At 36.8% G+C, this 17,020-nt stretch overlaps 1 long non-coding RNA gene across 1 annotated transcript in view; it reads right to left on the bottom strand.

Annotated features, from left to right (window-relative positions):
• LOC131414099 (uncharacterized) overlaps nt 1-16,528 on the bottom strand; it is a 32,661-nt gene extending 16,133 nt beyond the window's left edge. The window contains exons 1-2 of the long non-coding RNA XR_009222110.1: nt 16,466-16,528; nt 13,591-13,714 (exon numbers count right to left, since the gene is read on the bottom strand). This is a non-coding gene — a long non-coding RNA (uncharacterized LOC131414099). The remainder of the gene's footprint in view (nt 1-13,590; nt 13,715-16,465) is intronic.
• Nucleotides 16,529-17,020: the final 492 nt, after the last annotated feature.

Genomic DNA, 17,020 nt, shown 5'->3' with positions numbered 1-17,020 from the left:
AAGGAGGCTTTTTTTTCAGGCAAAGAATGCTCATTTATGCATTCAATATAATTCTTAATGAGGTCTTCCTCACTACCTTATTATAAATTATACAGCCGACCCCCCTCCACTTCCCCGGACATTCTTCCTATCCTCTTTAATTATTTAATTATTGTCTTGTCTCCTTGCTAGATTGGAAGCTCCATGAAGGCAGAGGATTTTGTCTGATTTATTCACTGTCATATCCTTGGTGCTTGGAATAGTGCCTGACATACAGTAAGCACTCAGTAAATATTTGGTGGTTGAATAAATATCAACTTATTCTACTCAAATCTTTATCCTTAAGAATCTCAGACACTGTTTTCTCTGGTTGCTTATACTCTAAGACTACTAATGATTTTGTTCTTGTATTTATATTCAATAGGAAGTGGCCTGAGGTCTATCAAATCAACTTCACAAGCAATAAAAAAAAAATCAGAGATATTCATTTTGAATATCCCTCCACTCATGTATTTGTGATACAGTTTTGAAAATTATTATCATTATTAGTGGCATTTAAAAGGTTATTTCCCATTAGTTCCTTAGAGGAATAAGTTAAAAACACTTATAAAGTCACTGACCTATACTTATGTTATTGAAGATGAGGAGAGTTGTGTGTGTGTCTTACCTGTGTGTGTCATACACATATATACATATCATATATACATATATCATCTATATCATATATACATATCATATATAGATGTATATACATATCATGTATATATGATATACATATGATATAGATGATATATATGATATACATATATATATCTCTCTCTCACAGCTGGTAAGCAGCACATTCCAGTCTTGGAATCAGACATACCCAAGGACCTAATCTCTCCACTCTGTAATCCTATGAACCTATGAACCCAAACATGTTCAGTCTGTCCTTCTGCCTTTGGCAGACCATCACCACACTGACCATTCCCATGTGGCCTGCCCCTATAATGTGTCATATTCCACAACTTTGGTGAATGTTGGACACTAGGGATTTCTTCTGGAATTCCTGTTGACTAGCCTTTCTCTCATTCTGATATTGGAAATCACATTTTATTTTCTTCTCTATCCCCAAGATTTTTATTTTCTGGCATATTCTTCATGGGATCACATCCTATATAGCTGTCCAAGTCCATTTACCATTTACTGTTTAGAAATGTATATTATATGGAATAAATTTTCAGAAATGAGAACGTAGATAGTAGAGGTCTCTGATGACACTCTGTTGGTGGCATCATTAAGTAGAAGTGTGGGTTTGTACTTATTTGAAGTACACAGATGCAGGAAGGATGGGCTGTGTGCATAAATATGTAAATGAGTAACTTTAATTTAATTTTGAGGGTCTAAAAACTTATTTGATGTTAACCACAAATGAGAGGATTTCCTCATAACCTAGAAAAGCCTTTTTTAAATCCTTATTATGCACACTTTTTAAGAAATGCCAAATGGTGATTATTTGGAAAGAGCTAGAAAGGAACCCAAAAAGGGGATGCCCTTCCCTAAGACAAAACTGACTGCACATGTACATATTTAGTTCTAATTACAGAAAAAGGTCTCTTATTCATATGAGGCATTCTGATGTTTCTTTTTCTTTTTTTGACACTGAGAATAAAAAACTAACTTTAACTTAAAAAAGTCACAGATATATACCAACCTTAACTCTGCTGCTAATTAATGCTATCAAAAAATCTAGCAGGATTATTCTGCAGCCTTTTTATCTCTGCATGATGAGTAGCTTCAAATAGCCTCCCATCTCCCATTACCAGCGGGATGTCATCTAAAAACTGAGTAATAGCAACAACTGTTCCCAGTAAAAATACTGCAGCCTCTTCCTCCAGAGTCTGAGGTAAAAACTAAGCAGCCACATAATTATCTAATGACCCGTTTTTTTCCAAGGTAGTTGTAAGGTCAAGATTAGCTGGGAAAGGAGTACCCGAATATTTTTCTGCTTTGCGAGTAAGAAAAAAACCTCGTTATTGAAATTCTTTCATGTAATCATTTCCATATTCTTTTTCTACACACACACACACACACACACACTCACACACAATTCTTGCACACCAATTTAATTTTAGAAAGAAACATTCTCTGCATTCCTCAGCAATGTATATTAGCCTTCTGAAATGTTTCAAGGTGAATTAGTTTTCAGATTGTATTCCACTGTACTGCAGGAAAAAATGGTAGGATTTTTGGTAAGCTAGCTCCAGAATCTTTATAGACTTTGCAGTAAAATTCCTTTAAGAGGATAAACCAGAGCATACATGTTACTGTCATATTCTATATGACAGTCTATGCTGAATATCATCAGGAGACATTTAACTTTGTGCAAACATACAAATGATTCTTATCCTTTCCAAATGTACTCAGAAAATCGTATCTTCTGAATGCAATTCCCAAAGTATTTTATTTTTTCATATTGCTATTAAAAATAGATTTATCCTATAAATGTACAATTTCTAGTTTTAGTAAATTTATGAGGTCAATCTTTTTTATTTTAAGAATTAAAGAACGGATGGCATGGTTTTGTTTCCATTATTATAAAAAATAAAGGAAATACTATAAATAAATACATGCAGGAATATTGCTAAATGGCTGTGGGCCAAAATATTTTCTAGGAATGAAGATGGAAACATACAAAAAATTCCACATCTTCCATAAATATTCCACATTAAGAACTAAGTGAAATTTTTCTGACCAACTCAAGCAATTAAAGAATATTTATTCCACTATAATTTACAGTTCAGAAAAAAAATCATTGGTATATATTCCTTCCTACCACAAATCAAGAAACATAGCACCCTATGGTTTGAAACAACAGGTTTTTTTTCTTTAATTAAAAAAAGCCATATTTTAATGGCTTTTTATAGCTATTAAATAATCAGTATTTGGCAAAATATTTTAACCAATCTTTTTTCCCTCTTCTCTTACATGCTAAATTGTTTGCTATTTCTGAGAGTAATACCATTGTACTTGTTAGATAATTTACTGTAAACACACAGCCTCTTAATCACATCACAGAAGCTTAAATAGATTTGTAAAACCATTAAAAAATCAATACTTAGCTTTTAGGTGATGAATTAATTAATGGAGTGTGAATGCTTGAAGTCTGCATTACCCAGCATGCACTGTGGCTTTTCATAACATCACTGTCAATGGGAACAGTATCCAAAGTAACATGATGTAATTAGCTGGGGAAGTGCTGATAAAAATATATCAATCCCTGCTTCCCAATGAGAATATTCCGGTAAAAACTGCTTTTTGGTAAGAAATGCAATTCAGTATTTTTCTGTCACATATAGTGATGGAAGAAAGAAGCGCTGAAAAACAAAGTCCAGAAAAAAAGTAATCAGGGATGTTCCAACTCTTTTTAATTAACAGGCAAAAGGTGGCGGATGATACATACAATGGCATAACATAAAACTGTGAAGGGCTCTAAGGACTGGGGAATCAGATTTTATTGTTTCCTCCATAAAATTAAAAAAAAGTCTTTTGCTGAAAAATAGATCATATTTTCCTATTTTATCCTATCACTCTTCCAGTGCTTCTTTCCACTTCTTTTAAAATTTCTTCCTTAAATATACCAACGAAGCTTCCTACAGGAAAACATAACCAGATTCTAGTTCCTGCCTTCAAGAACTTACACTCTAATTGGCTAATAGCATAAAGTAGACCACAATTAAAAAAAAAGGAGCAATCAAAACAGAGGAAGTTCTATGTTTTGAGTGGGCAAAACACATATAATTTTGGTGATGATCTTTAAGAAAAAGAACATCAATTTACAAATATAAAATTAAATATGAAGGCTTCTACTTTGGGCTATGATTTCAGCCAGACATAGGTTCTCCCTGAGAACAATCAGTAAAGCTGAGAGAATTTCCTAAAAACTGGTCTGTTTAAAGACACTGGGGAACTACTGTGGCAATCAAGATTTTTGGGAAAAATATCTCTGAGAACAGGAAACCATGCAGAGAACAGAGAATCCACTTTTAACTTCAGGACATTTGCTGATTCTCGATATCAGGCGAAAGACTTAGGATTCAAGTCTCGGACAGAAGGCCTCTACTAAGAGGCAGAATAATCAGTAGAGATTTTGGCAGTCTTGTAGGAACAGAGACCAAAATTATAGTGTTGAGGATCCAAGGCCCTAATTAAGCTAAAAGTCAATAACAAAGGGTAACCAAAAAGTATTCAACTTCTAGTAAATGAAGCTATACACTTCTAAATAATCTGTTGGTCAAATAAGAAATCAAAGGGAAATAAAAAATATTTTTGACTGTGATAATGAAAAAAGACATCAAATTTTTAGGAAGCAGCTAAAGCTGAGTTAAGAAGAAAATGTGCAGTCTTGCATTCATATATTAGAAAATTTGAAAGACTGGAAATTGATGACCTTCCTAGCTATTTTAAGAAATTAGAAAAGAACAATAAGTTAATCTCAAAGAAAACAAAAAGAAGAAAAATATATAAAAGCAGAAATGAATGAAGTAGAAAAATTAACTAAGTCAAAATATGATTCTTTGAAAAGTGATAAAATTGATAGACCTATACAAAGACTAACCAAGAAAGAAAAAGCTCAAGAAAGTATGTGTACATGTGAGAGGACAAACAAATTATCATTATCAGGAATAAAAGGGGGGACATCATTAAAGATCCCACAGATATTTAAAATATAATACAAGAATATTATACACACCTTATAAAAAAATAAACATTTAGATGAAAGGAACAAAATGCTAAAAAGACAGTTTGTCAACTCTAAAACAAGAAGAAAGAGAAAGTGCAAATAATCCTATATCTATTAAGGGAATAGAATCTATAATTAAAGTCTTCCTTCTCTGTTGCCTTCTGACACACACACACACACACACGTACATACACAAACATACAAACTCCAGTGTCAGAGGGTGTGACCAGTAAAATGTCCCAAACATTTTAATTATGAAATAACACCAACCTTACACATAATCTTCCAGAGAATTAAAAAACAAGAGACACCACTCCCAACTTCGTTTATGATATCAGCACAGCCTTCTGTTATTTTCAGCTTAAAGGCTATTTTGTCTGAGATAAGTACAAAGCTATCTCTGCTTTCTTTTGATTACCATTTGCTTGAAAAATCTTTTTCCATCCCTTCCCTCTCTGTCTATATGTGACTTTAAAGCTAAAGTGAGTCTCTTGTAGGCAGCATATTGTCTTGACATATGTACAGCCATGTTTGGCCGTTCCATTGACCGACAGCCACCAGCACACAAAGAAATATAAAGCTGCTTTCTGTGTGGTGGGAACTGGCCCTTCTCCCACACAGATAGTTGCAAAATTTCTAACATTACAAGGCTCTTTGGGCGTCGTAGCTCGGGATGGACTGGCCACCTGTGCCAGGCTGGGACGACAACTGGAGAGAACAATGCATGTACACAACTGCCGGGCTGGGACAATAGCCAGGGGGCTTGGTGCACGTCCGCCACTGATAACCATTTGTGCATGGAAACACTAAATGCTTGCTCTGCAAACTCTGTAACTGCTTGCTCTGGAAATTACTGATGCTATATAAACTGCTGGAAACTGAGGCCTAGTGAGAGTCTCACCTGTGGAGGGGACGCCTTGCCCAGGACCTCTGATGATCGGATTCCTGCCCAGCCGTGTCAATTGAAGGGACTGTCCCCGGCAGTGGGGCGTGGATGTTGTGAGTAATCAATCTGATGTGTTTTCTTTTCAGTCAACCTGGTGTTTCTCTTTCCGGTTGATTTGTGTCATTTCCCTTCAGTCGATTTGGTGTTACCCTTTCCGATCGATCTGATGTTTTTCCCTCTTATTATTTAACCTATTTGGATCTGTTTGTAGACTATCGCCTTTATTCTCTTCTATATAATAAAATATACCTTCAGTCCATTTGTTTGGAGTGGAAAATTTCTTTTACATCTCCGATTGAATCCACCAAACCTCTCAAAACACATATCATTGGAAGTTTTTTTTTAATCCATTCAGCCATTTTACATCTTTTGATTGGAAAATTGGATCTGTTTATGCCTAAAGTAATTATTGATAACTATTACCACTTTGTTAATTGTTTTCTGACTGTTTTGTAGATCTTTTGTTTCTTGTCTCTTATCTGACTGGTCAAGGATGTTTTTGAGGCTCTCTACTGAATTTTTCAGTTTAGTTTTGTATTATTCAGCTCTAAGATTCTGGGTTTGTTTTGTTTTGATGGTTTCTATTTCTTTGTTGAAATTCTTATTTTGTTCATGCATTTTCTTAACTTCATTTAGTTGTCTGTGTGTTCTCGTAGTTCATTAAACTTCTTAAAGAGGATTATTCTGAATTTTTTGTCAGACAGTTCATAGATCTCCATTTCTTTCAGGTCAGTTATTGGAGCGTTATTAGTTTCCTTTGGTGATATGTTTATCTGATTCTTCGTGATTCTTGATTCCTTGCATTGGTATCTGCACAATCTCCAGACGTCTGGATCTCCTCTTCCAGACATTACAGGTTTGCTTTGACAAAGACAGTCCTTCCCCAGTCAGCTTAACTTGGGGTTCTGGAGGGTCAGCTGGTAGCATCCTTGGGCAGGTGGGGCTTGCTATCAGGGTCTTTACTTCAGTGAGGCCACTGCCTGAGCTCTAAGGGGGTTGCCGCTGGCTGGAAGCAGTTGGACGTGACTGCTGGCTTGGTTCCCTGCCCAAGTGTAACTGTAAGATGGGCTCCATGGTTGCCTGGATTCTCTAGTCAGGCTTCCTAGTTGGGCAGGACTGGATGCTATACTCAACAACTGAGTGGGGCTGCAAATTTGCTTCCTTGCCCAGGCTGAGCCATAGAACAGGCTCCATGGCCATTATGGCTTGATGGCTGGGGGCCAGAATCAGGCAGATCTGTCCACCGAGCTCTCTGGCCAGATAGGGCCATCAGCTTGGCTCTGCAGATGGCAAGAGCCACTGGCTGGGATCTCTACTCAAGTGCCTCTTTGAGGAGGAACACAGTTAGCCAAGATTAGAGGGCTGGTTGCTGTAAGCTCCACTCCCTTTATCCAGTGGTCAAGTTCCACAGATTACCCTCACAGTATCTATGACGTAAGACCCAAGAGGGCTCCCTAGGAAGCATCCTGCAACTTTGGGGGCACTAGATGTCTACCTTGGGCTCTCTTTTTCCCACTGGAGAAACCATAGGCCCAGGGGGACCCTCTTGGTACGGTGCTACGTTGCAATGGGGAGGGGTGATGTGGTCAGAGTGTAGCTGGTCCTCTTACCCTTCTAATGCAGTCCTTCTCTGTCTCTGTGGTCCAGGAGGGTGATTCTGCCTCACCTCTCATGTTCTGGGATTTTCACAATGGTGCCTTGTCTATAGACAGTTGCTAGTTGTCTTCTTGTGAGAGAGACTGAAGTCAGGAATGAACTATGCCACCATCTTGATGACATCACTCCCATCAGCATAACCTTCATACCAAAAGCTGAATGGAACATTATTAGCAAAGGAAATTTTCAGGCCCATCTCTTTCATGTAAATAGACTCAGAAATCTTAAACAAAATAACACCTAAAGTGTGGAATAAGTACTAGATAAAATTTAACAACTTTCATGATAAAAATTCTTAACAAACATATAACACGTATATAATGATGGTGTACCTAGAAATTACTAAATAATCCATAAACTATTAGAAATAATACATGAAGTTAAAAAATTGTTTAATATGCTGTAAAAATAAAAAATTATTACTTAGCAGTAAGAAACCATAAAGAATAAAATTTTAAAAGCAATTACATTTAAAATTACATCAAAAACATTAAATGCCTAGAAATTAAACTAACAAAAGTTGCACAATTATTTTACTCTAAAAATTATAATTATTATTAAGAGAAATAATAAATATCTAGAGGAAGGGAGAGAACTAACATTTTTGTGGATGGGAAGACTCAATATTTTTAAAATGTTACTTCTCTATGCACTGATGTATAGATGTGAAACAAGCTCAATCTAAATTTCATATAAATAGAATCAATAATAAAATATGTACCATTTTTTGCCTGGCTTCTTTCACTTAGCACAACACATTTGTTATTCATCCATGTTGTTGAGACACTGAGTCTGGACTGATTTTCCCTCCGTCTTCAGGTCTGGAGACCTGGGGACTCAATGTTGAGTTTCAGTCTACATGGAAACTTCAATACATGGTAACACACTGGCTATCAAGGTGCTAAATCATGTCATGCAAAACAAAGAATGAATTTCTATATGAAGCAGATCTAGAGAACATTTTTATAATTGGAATTTGCTACACTAGCAAATTCCAGGCACAATTGTGTTAGAAAATTTTTTTCCCAACACTTAAGATATTGTATGATATTCAAGTTAAATAATCTCCAAAGCAGGTAGGCATTCTTTGAATCATTGATAAGAAAGTGTATATTTTGTGGAGGCCCTCTTCTACCCTTAGCTTTGCACAATTGATTGCTTTAGATAGAAAAGAAATCCATAGCCTTGAATATCGACTTCCTGAGTCACTGAAAGGCAATGGCTCAAACAAACATAATAAAAGGTGAAACTAAGAAGGACCAAATAAGAAGCAAAGATCAAGTGAAAAATGCTGTTTCCAAAATGAAACACTTAGTCCAGGAAAGCCTCGAGTGTCAAAGCTTGAACCTGAGAAGAGCTTGGCTCTGAATCTTGGCCTCCAGTATGACTGTGTCTGCTACTCTCTGTGTGGCTCCATGTGACATATACTTCTCAAGGGTGGAAAAAGAAAATGAATCTCAGCCCGGAGTGTAGGGCTGTCTGAAGACAATATCTTATTCATCAGTCCTCCCCAGGTTGCTGTTATCTAACTTCCTCTTTCCAATCCTAGGACCAAAGATCACGCTGCTCTCTGTGGGCCCACACAGGGGCTCTCTGAGGTGTTCCACATGAAATACACTTCTGTTTACCAATCTTGTTCCTCCATTTACTCAAACTATCACCAACTAGTAACTAGTGACTCCTGTTAGTAAATGCCGGTGTAACTAATTCCTCTTATGTAACACAAGCTCTATTACCGGAGTCTTTTTAGGGGAAAAAATGCTTTTGTAGAAAGGAGTGGCTTTAATGGAGGTAACATCACTAGCTGGGATTAGCCAGTGGGAAAGAACGCACTGGTTGAAACTGGGCTTGTGTCTATTCTTGTCCCAGACTTTTAGGTGAAGAGAGAGCATTTCCAATGTTTAAGGATATGGAGCATGTTCTTTGCGCCAAACACTGACTGTTGCTTTCACACACATTGTCTCTCTTAACCTTTCCAAGGACAAGTGAAGAAACAAGCCAGAGGGGTTCAGCAACTTTCCCACAGAGGATTTAAACCTACGTGTACTTCAAACTTAAGTCAAATCACGTTGATTCTCTGCTCATGATATTTCTAATCACACTTAGAATAAAATCCAAAGTTTCTATCATGTTCTACAAGATCTTACATTTCTGGCCTCTGTCTCTATCTCTGCCTTTATCTGTCTGTCTCCTTTAGTTACTCCTTTCCTATGTGTAGTCACACGGCCTCCTTGCTATTCCAGCAAAGCAATTTATTCACACACAGGATCATTGTACACCCTGGTCTCACTGCCTAGAAGGCTTTTCACTCACATATCTGTATAGTCTACTCCAGTCTCCACTCAAATGTCTCCTCCTTAGAGAAGGCTTCCCTGCTACCCTATATAAAAGAACATATACCACCCCAAATCATTCTGCATTCTTTCATTCTAGTTTATTTTCCTTTAAGGCCTTTTCACTATATGCTATGCTATCAATATTATATTATATCCTGTCACATAATATTTTTATTGTGTTTCCCACTAAAATAGAGTAAACTCTGTGGGTGGAGGCCTTTTATAACATTAGTGCTTAGAACAACATCTGGCACGTAGGAGGTGCTCAATAAGTGTCAAATATATGAATAAATTATATGATTAGTTTTCTCTACACAGCTCTATGCACCATTTTGATGCAACAGTAACGTTGGTGTTTTATAGTTGTTGCTAATGTTTATTGGGTGCTCCCTGAATTTGAAGCATGAGTTAAATGCCTTATAAACTTTATTACATTTAATTCACAAACTCACATAAAGGCATATGAATATGAATTTTTATTATTACCCCAATTTTACAGATGAAGACATGTTATGCTCATAAAAATTAAATAATAGGTCACAAAACTAATGAGTGGAGCAGCTGGGATTTGAAGTCAGGTCTGTCTGACTCTTGAATCCATGCTCACAACTACTATTGACAGACATGCCTACATTGTCTTATCAGTGATTCTGCTATATCCATCTCCTATTAGAATCAGTGATTCAGCCCAACCTCTTCTTGTACAGATGAGAAAAGCTGAGGCCAAGAGTAGCTCAGAGAATAGGAAACATAGCGAGACCTAGAACCCATACTTCTTTATACTTTCCTGCACATACCATAGCAGCCTGTGACTAATAGAGAATCTGCTGAAGTATGTTAGCTACCAATCAAGAAGGAAAAATGTTTAGGTACTTCCTGACACTAATCAAAATAATACATTCAGTGGCAAATTCAGAAGGAAAGTATGTGAAATTGGAAGTATGAACAATATCTGGATGAAATACGAATCCTTTGACTGTAAACTTGAAATTAACCCACAGTATTTGTGAGATTTTAGCACATCCACGTTTGACAAAGGCAGACTTTCAATTCAAAAGAGATTTCTGACCCAGTTTGTAATTATTTTTAAGGTACTGAAATGAGCCTAACCTGGATAACTAAGAACCCACTCCAGCACTTATTTCTTCACAAACAATGTACACATTTGAAGATGACTGTTCTCAGACAGCTGGAGCAAATTTCAATGTATTTTACTTAAAGAGATTAAACATAGCATTGACATTCTGTTACACTGAAGGGGAAAAATCATCAAAAACCATAATATAACCACTGAACTCATAAAAAAATAGAATGTGGATGGATGGATAGTTATCTAGACAAAGATCGGTACTCATCCATTTTTATCTCAAGTTTGTTGTTTTAAAATACAAGAGTATTTCCATTCAGAAGGCTCCCATTTACCATTTTTACTGATTACCTACCAGCGTGGCAGAAGTTAAACTTAACATTTATCTCTGTTCTCTCCTGAAACAACACTGAAATGACCTAAAAAAGATAAAGGAAGCACAACTTCCCAAAGAAAAAGAGAACTGGAGAGGAGACAACATCAGAAAAGAAAGTATTTTAGAAACTTGGGAAAGAATAGACATGTAGTAGCTTATTTTCAGAGGAGAGAATCTAGCTAAGCCCATAGAAGGGGAGAAGATGTGGGGAGGGGGGTTGGGGAACGAAATCAAAAGGAATGAGTTGACACTGCAGCCTATTTCTGGACATGCCCAGGAATCAGAGGCAGCTCTTACTGCCAAAGGTGGGAATCAGACGGGGCTATAACCAGGAAGAAAGATGAAAGGTTTAAATACAAAATCATTTAGACCTCCAGATCATCTGCCCAGACTTAGGAGGCCAGTGACACTCTTCCTCTCTCTTCCAGAGAACCGGACATTTGCCATGTGGACAAGTTGACCCAGGTAGACTCTGGGCTTGGGGACATCAGACCCAAGCAAAGGCAGGAGTGAGAATGTGAGTCACTTTTCTGAAAGAGGACTAAATAAATATCTACAGACTGACCTCCAACTACTTTCTTGGGCTTAGTATCTCCACTAAGCCCAGTCAACCCAGTCTTATACCCACTTCCAAACCTCACCACCTCACCCTCTTCCTTTCAGGTAGGAGATTTCCCTTCTGAAAAACTAACTAGTTCAAGAGAAGATACCAAGAGATAATGCATTTGGGAATCCCCCAATAAAAGGTCCCATTCATCAAGATCACCCAGCAGTGAACACTGCCACAGAACAAGCCTCACTCCCAGGTGGAGACTAGCAAGTATCATTTTAGTGGACAGACATGGGCAGACATCATCACCAGACACATAAGGGAAAGACTCCAACAGGAAAGACAGAGACCAAAATAAACAGAAAAGAAATATGCTTGAAATCAACACAATGCAGAGCAGAGAAGAAAATTTCAAAAGAACTATTATTAATATCTCCAGAGAAGAAAAAGCATATATCACATCCATGAAAAAAAAGAATCAACACTCTATAAAAGAAGAGTCAGAATCGGAGAGAACTCACAATTAAAAAGAGTACAGGAAAAAAATCCAATAGAAGGTCTGAAAGATAAAGTTACGGGTAATCAACCCAGAAGCTGGAACAAAGACGTGCTCTTTCCTACATGCTGCCCTGTGGTGCAAGGGCTGGAAACCTAGGGCCTACTTTCCAGCCAAGACTCAATAGTGAGAGACACCTGCACGTGACCTGGAGGCAGAGAAGATGCCTATTACTATAGAGGCCGGCAAGTGCTTGCGTTTGGCACACTGAGATTTCACAGCGGGCTCTGGACGTCTTACTGGGCATCACTCACCTCAGTGCAGAGGGAGCTGCAGCTCCTCAGACCCCTAGATACCCTGAAATCTAGTGAGGGCTCTTACTTGTCCATTCCTCTAGCCCTTCCAATGACTTTTAAACACTTAATTCCTGAATTAAATTGCTCTCTGCTTATAATACCTTGAGTGGTTTCTGTATTCCAAAGAAATTCTCACATAGCAGGTAAAGAGGAACAAGGACTTTCACTAGAGCACGTGTGTGTGTGTGTGTGTGCACACGCGTGTGTACGTGATGGGGGAGTTGGGGGCAATCCAGGTGTTTGTCACTAGAGGAATTAATAAGTAAAATATTGTGGATATAGTGAGTAGTGCACGGTAACATGTATCAGTTGGAAACAAACTTTCCATATATATAATAACTTGGATGGATCACAAAGACATAGTATTTACTGGAAATGAGATGAAATGAGATTGATAACACACTACATTTACGTAAATGAAAACAAAAAAGCAAAACAACACTGCACCTTTTACAAGTGACCTATAGCATATATATTGGAATGTGTATGTATATGAGAGAAGGAGATGGGAATTAGGATCAAGTGTGGATGAAGAGGAGAGATTAACACTATAACACTGTCCTTAGACAGACTGATGAGATGCTATTGACTGATATCTCAACTCTCCACACCTGTAATCTATCTCTCTCTCATATATACACACACACACACACACACACACACACACACACCCCCTACAACTGGACAGCCAATTGGGAACTACTGTCTACTGATGGTTAGGTCCAGGAGTGATCTGTGACAACGGCAGTAACCATGGCAGTGACAATTAAGAGGAAAAGTTAGAAAAGAATATTTTTAGCTGTAAGCTCATTGAAGATAGGGATTTAGTTTAGTTCATCATTGTATTCCCAATACCTGTAGATGCTCAATAAATTTTTGTGAAACTGAACTGAACTGAAATCAACCTACATCCTACCGCAGAGCTCAGGTTCCAGGGGCAAAGTTCCCTAAAATGAAGTAAATCATAAAAATTATCAGATCTCTCTTTTCAGTGCTGCTGCATCAATAGTACACAGTGAGCAGTGAATAGCAGGCTTGCAGTTGCCTTAGTTTTGACAATAACAGTGTCAAGAAAAGGGACATACCATTAGTTTTCTGCTTCCTGACCTTCAGCTTCTACACCAGTTCTCTGGAGAAAGGTTTAGTGGGTATATTGGTTCGGTCAGACCTCTGTCTCTGAGCAATGGTTGAGATCTTAAACAGCCATATCTGGAATGAGAGGACTCCGTCAATGACCATTCAAGAAACAGAATTATTTTTCATGTGTTTTAAAGGATCTTAGTTTTAAATTTAAAATGACCCCGAACTTTATATAATTAGAGAATCCTTCTCATCACTAAGGAAGATCAAATCACTGCACAGAAGAGCTCTCTATAAAACTAGTATTCAATAATAATTGAATAACAATTCATGTTGACAATTCCAACAAAGGTTAACAAATACAGTGTATGTATATATGCACATATATTTACACACATATACATATATATACACATACATATATACACACCCATACATATATATACACATACATATATACATGGACTTGACCTAGAGAACATTTGCTCTTATAAACAGCTTTATTGCTTAATTGGTAATTAGGTCCCGCTTGCCTGTGGGGCATTAACATAAATTGGTAGAGACCAGCACCAGGTGCATTCAATTAAAAATGTTTTAAAGAGAGATATCATGTTTTACCACTTGGTTGCATTTTGAAAATATATTTAACAGGTTTATTCCAATGTCAGGGTTGCAATAAATGGAAGTCAGGCTGACTTAAAACAGACATGTCTTGCAGGTTAATCTTCCTGTCTCCTGATTTCCATCACCTACTTTGAAACTATTTAGTCGTTCCGTAGACCTTGCCAAAGGCTGTGGCTGAAGCCTGCAGTTGCTCTTCTCTATGCAATAGAAGAGGTACATATTTTTCTTCATTTGGAATGTTATCAGTCTGAGTCAGGCTAACCATCAGAACTAACAAGACACAGGGCCAATTATATCCATTATTTCTGTAAAATGGCTAGATGGACTTAGGTGCAGCGTGAGTAAGACAGGCTTAAACAGAGGCATTAAATAAACTGTGAGCCTATTTGCAAATGTCTTGCCTCTTCTTACTGTTCACTTACTGGCTCTGGGCATGTGTGATGAACCTCTAGGAAGGATCCTGAATAGCAGGCATCAGAGGTATATTAGAGCTATGCAATGCAATTATTTTCAGACTTTTCTGAGGATATGAAAAGTTTATGAAGTAGCTTAAAGCTGAAAACTCAGGCAGAGGGAAATAAGATACACTTAGCTTTAGGTACTGGATTTCTCTGGGAAATGAGTCAATACTGGTGCAATTAGTTGTTGCTAATACTTTCCTGGAAGAATACTCCTTTAAATGCAATAACACAGTAGTTGCAGTCTTAATATTTCTTAGACCACACAGATACATGCGCACATTTTCACCTCTTGCATCAGTTTCTCCAAAACTGAATGACTTCCAGGACAAGTTTTCACATGAAACTGCTAGGACCCCCATAAAATTGTTTTCTCTCAATATTCCCTCTTGATTGCGCACTCAGAGCTCTACAACTTAACATACTATCTTTGTAGCCCTCAAAACTACTAATGGAAGGTACACAAACCACATCTTCAAGGCACATAATAAAGTGAATCTGTAAAGAAGTTAAAACTCATATATTTCTTGTGCATTCAAATCTTACTCATTCCTTAAGAAAAATCTCAGCTCCTGCCACATCCAAAAAATCTTCCCTGATCATTTTTGTATAAATGGGTACAGTTTTTTGTTTTTATTGGGATCTGTTTTTGTATTCTCTAAATATTTCATGCATAGAATCTTTTCTCCTCAATTAACTTGCAAACTGCTAAGGGGAAGGGTATGTGTGACATTTTATAACTTCCTGATACCTAATTAAGATGTTATAAATTCATGCTTTGAGACTTTCCCTTTTTGATTCAACATATGGCAAATAGCAGATAAAATATAAAAGATACAATTAAATAACTTTGAAGCACTAAATGTATTGATAGACCAGAAAGGGAATGAAATGCAAAATGTTAAGAGAAGCTAACACTGCAGATCTGTTGGGATCTGAGACTGGAAGCAAGAAGAGGTGACCGCGTGTTCTGGATTCCGAGGGGCAGGAGGAAATAAGGTCCCTCACATACAGTGGGGCGCTCAAGTTGGTCTCACTGCTGGACCAGTGTGGAGCTTCCTGACACTGAAAAGGCAGCTGAGAAAAGCCCTGATTTACTAATTTTGGGGGATACAACGTCTATAATGTTGCCTCTTACAAAGGCACAAAGAAGCAGACAGCTTTGCAGCCAGGCAACCTTGAGCCAAGCCACCACTTGGCAGCAGGAAATGAAATCATGACAGATTAAATGAAAATAAGAGAAAAATATCAATAGTGGTTTTAAAATAAGTATGTTTAGAAACTCTGAAGGAACAGAGAAGTGAATAACTCCATGAAAAGAATGAGAAATTATGAAACCAAAGCAGATATAAATGAAATAATGAAGGGTAGATATAAAAAATTAGAAATTCTTGAAGTGAAAACTATTGTTATTGAAATGACAATAATTGGGATAATCTTTAAATCAGACAAAAAATAAGTAAATGGGAATATGGTTTTGAGAAATTCTACAGAATATGGCACAGTGGATAGAGATTTAAAACACGTATAAGAGACATGGGCTATATAGATCGAGATAATTTAATATACTTATATAAGTGTTGCAGAAGAGAACTGAGGAAATGTCTGAGAGGCTATATTTAAAAACATAAGAATTTTCCAGAACTCAGGGCAGACATGAGTTGAGAGTAAAAATTTCCACCAAATATCAATTATAATAAATAAAAATAAGTCCATGCCTATACATGTCTTAGTGAAACTACAGTGTATCAAGGAGAAAGAAAAGGCCTGATAGTTGGAAAAGAGAAAGACACGATACCTGAAAAGGAAGGCTCATTTCAATGATGGCAGACTTCTCAGCAGCAATAATAGATGCTAGAAGACAACGGAATAATGCCTTCATGTTCTTGAAGGAATAAAATTTTAAATATAAATTATATATCCAGCTAATATATTAAATAGTGAGGTTATAATAAATATATTTTTAGCTATATAAAGTTAAGAGGACTTGTCTACTACTCTATACCCTCACTAAAACAATTACTGACATAGTCCCTTTATTGAAAGTAAATGAAGTGTGTAAGAAATTAATGATAAAATATGTGAATAAATGTAATAAACTAATTGTACAAAATAACTATTACGAAATTTTAAAATATAATATTTTAGACAATTACGAAGGTTAGTGTTATGGCTATTTAAAACAGGCTGAAGTCTGGAGATTTGGTTAGAAAAATTTATAGTTATGTATGTTAAATAATTGCTGAAGGAAGACAGTTACCAAAACAGCAAAGGGGAATCAGCAAAAGGGAAAAATAATAACAATGATGATAATGATAACGATTATGATACTAACTTTATCAATCTACAAGAA

This window comes from Diceros bicornis, chromosome 14 (genome assembly GCF_020826845.1).
Source record: "Diceros bicornis minor isolate mBicDic1 chromosome 14, mDicBic1.mat.cur, whole genome shotgun sequence".
In the NCBI taxonomy this organism is placed as follows: Eukaryota; Metazoa; Chordata; class Mammalia; order Perissodactyla; family Rhinocerotidae; genus Diceros; species Diceros bicornis.
This window is presented reverse-complemented; position numbering and strand designations above follow the sequence as displayed.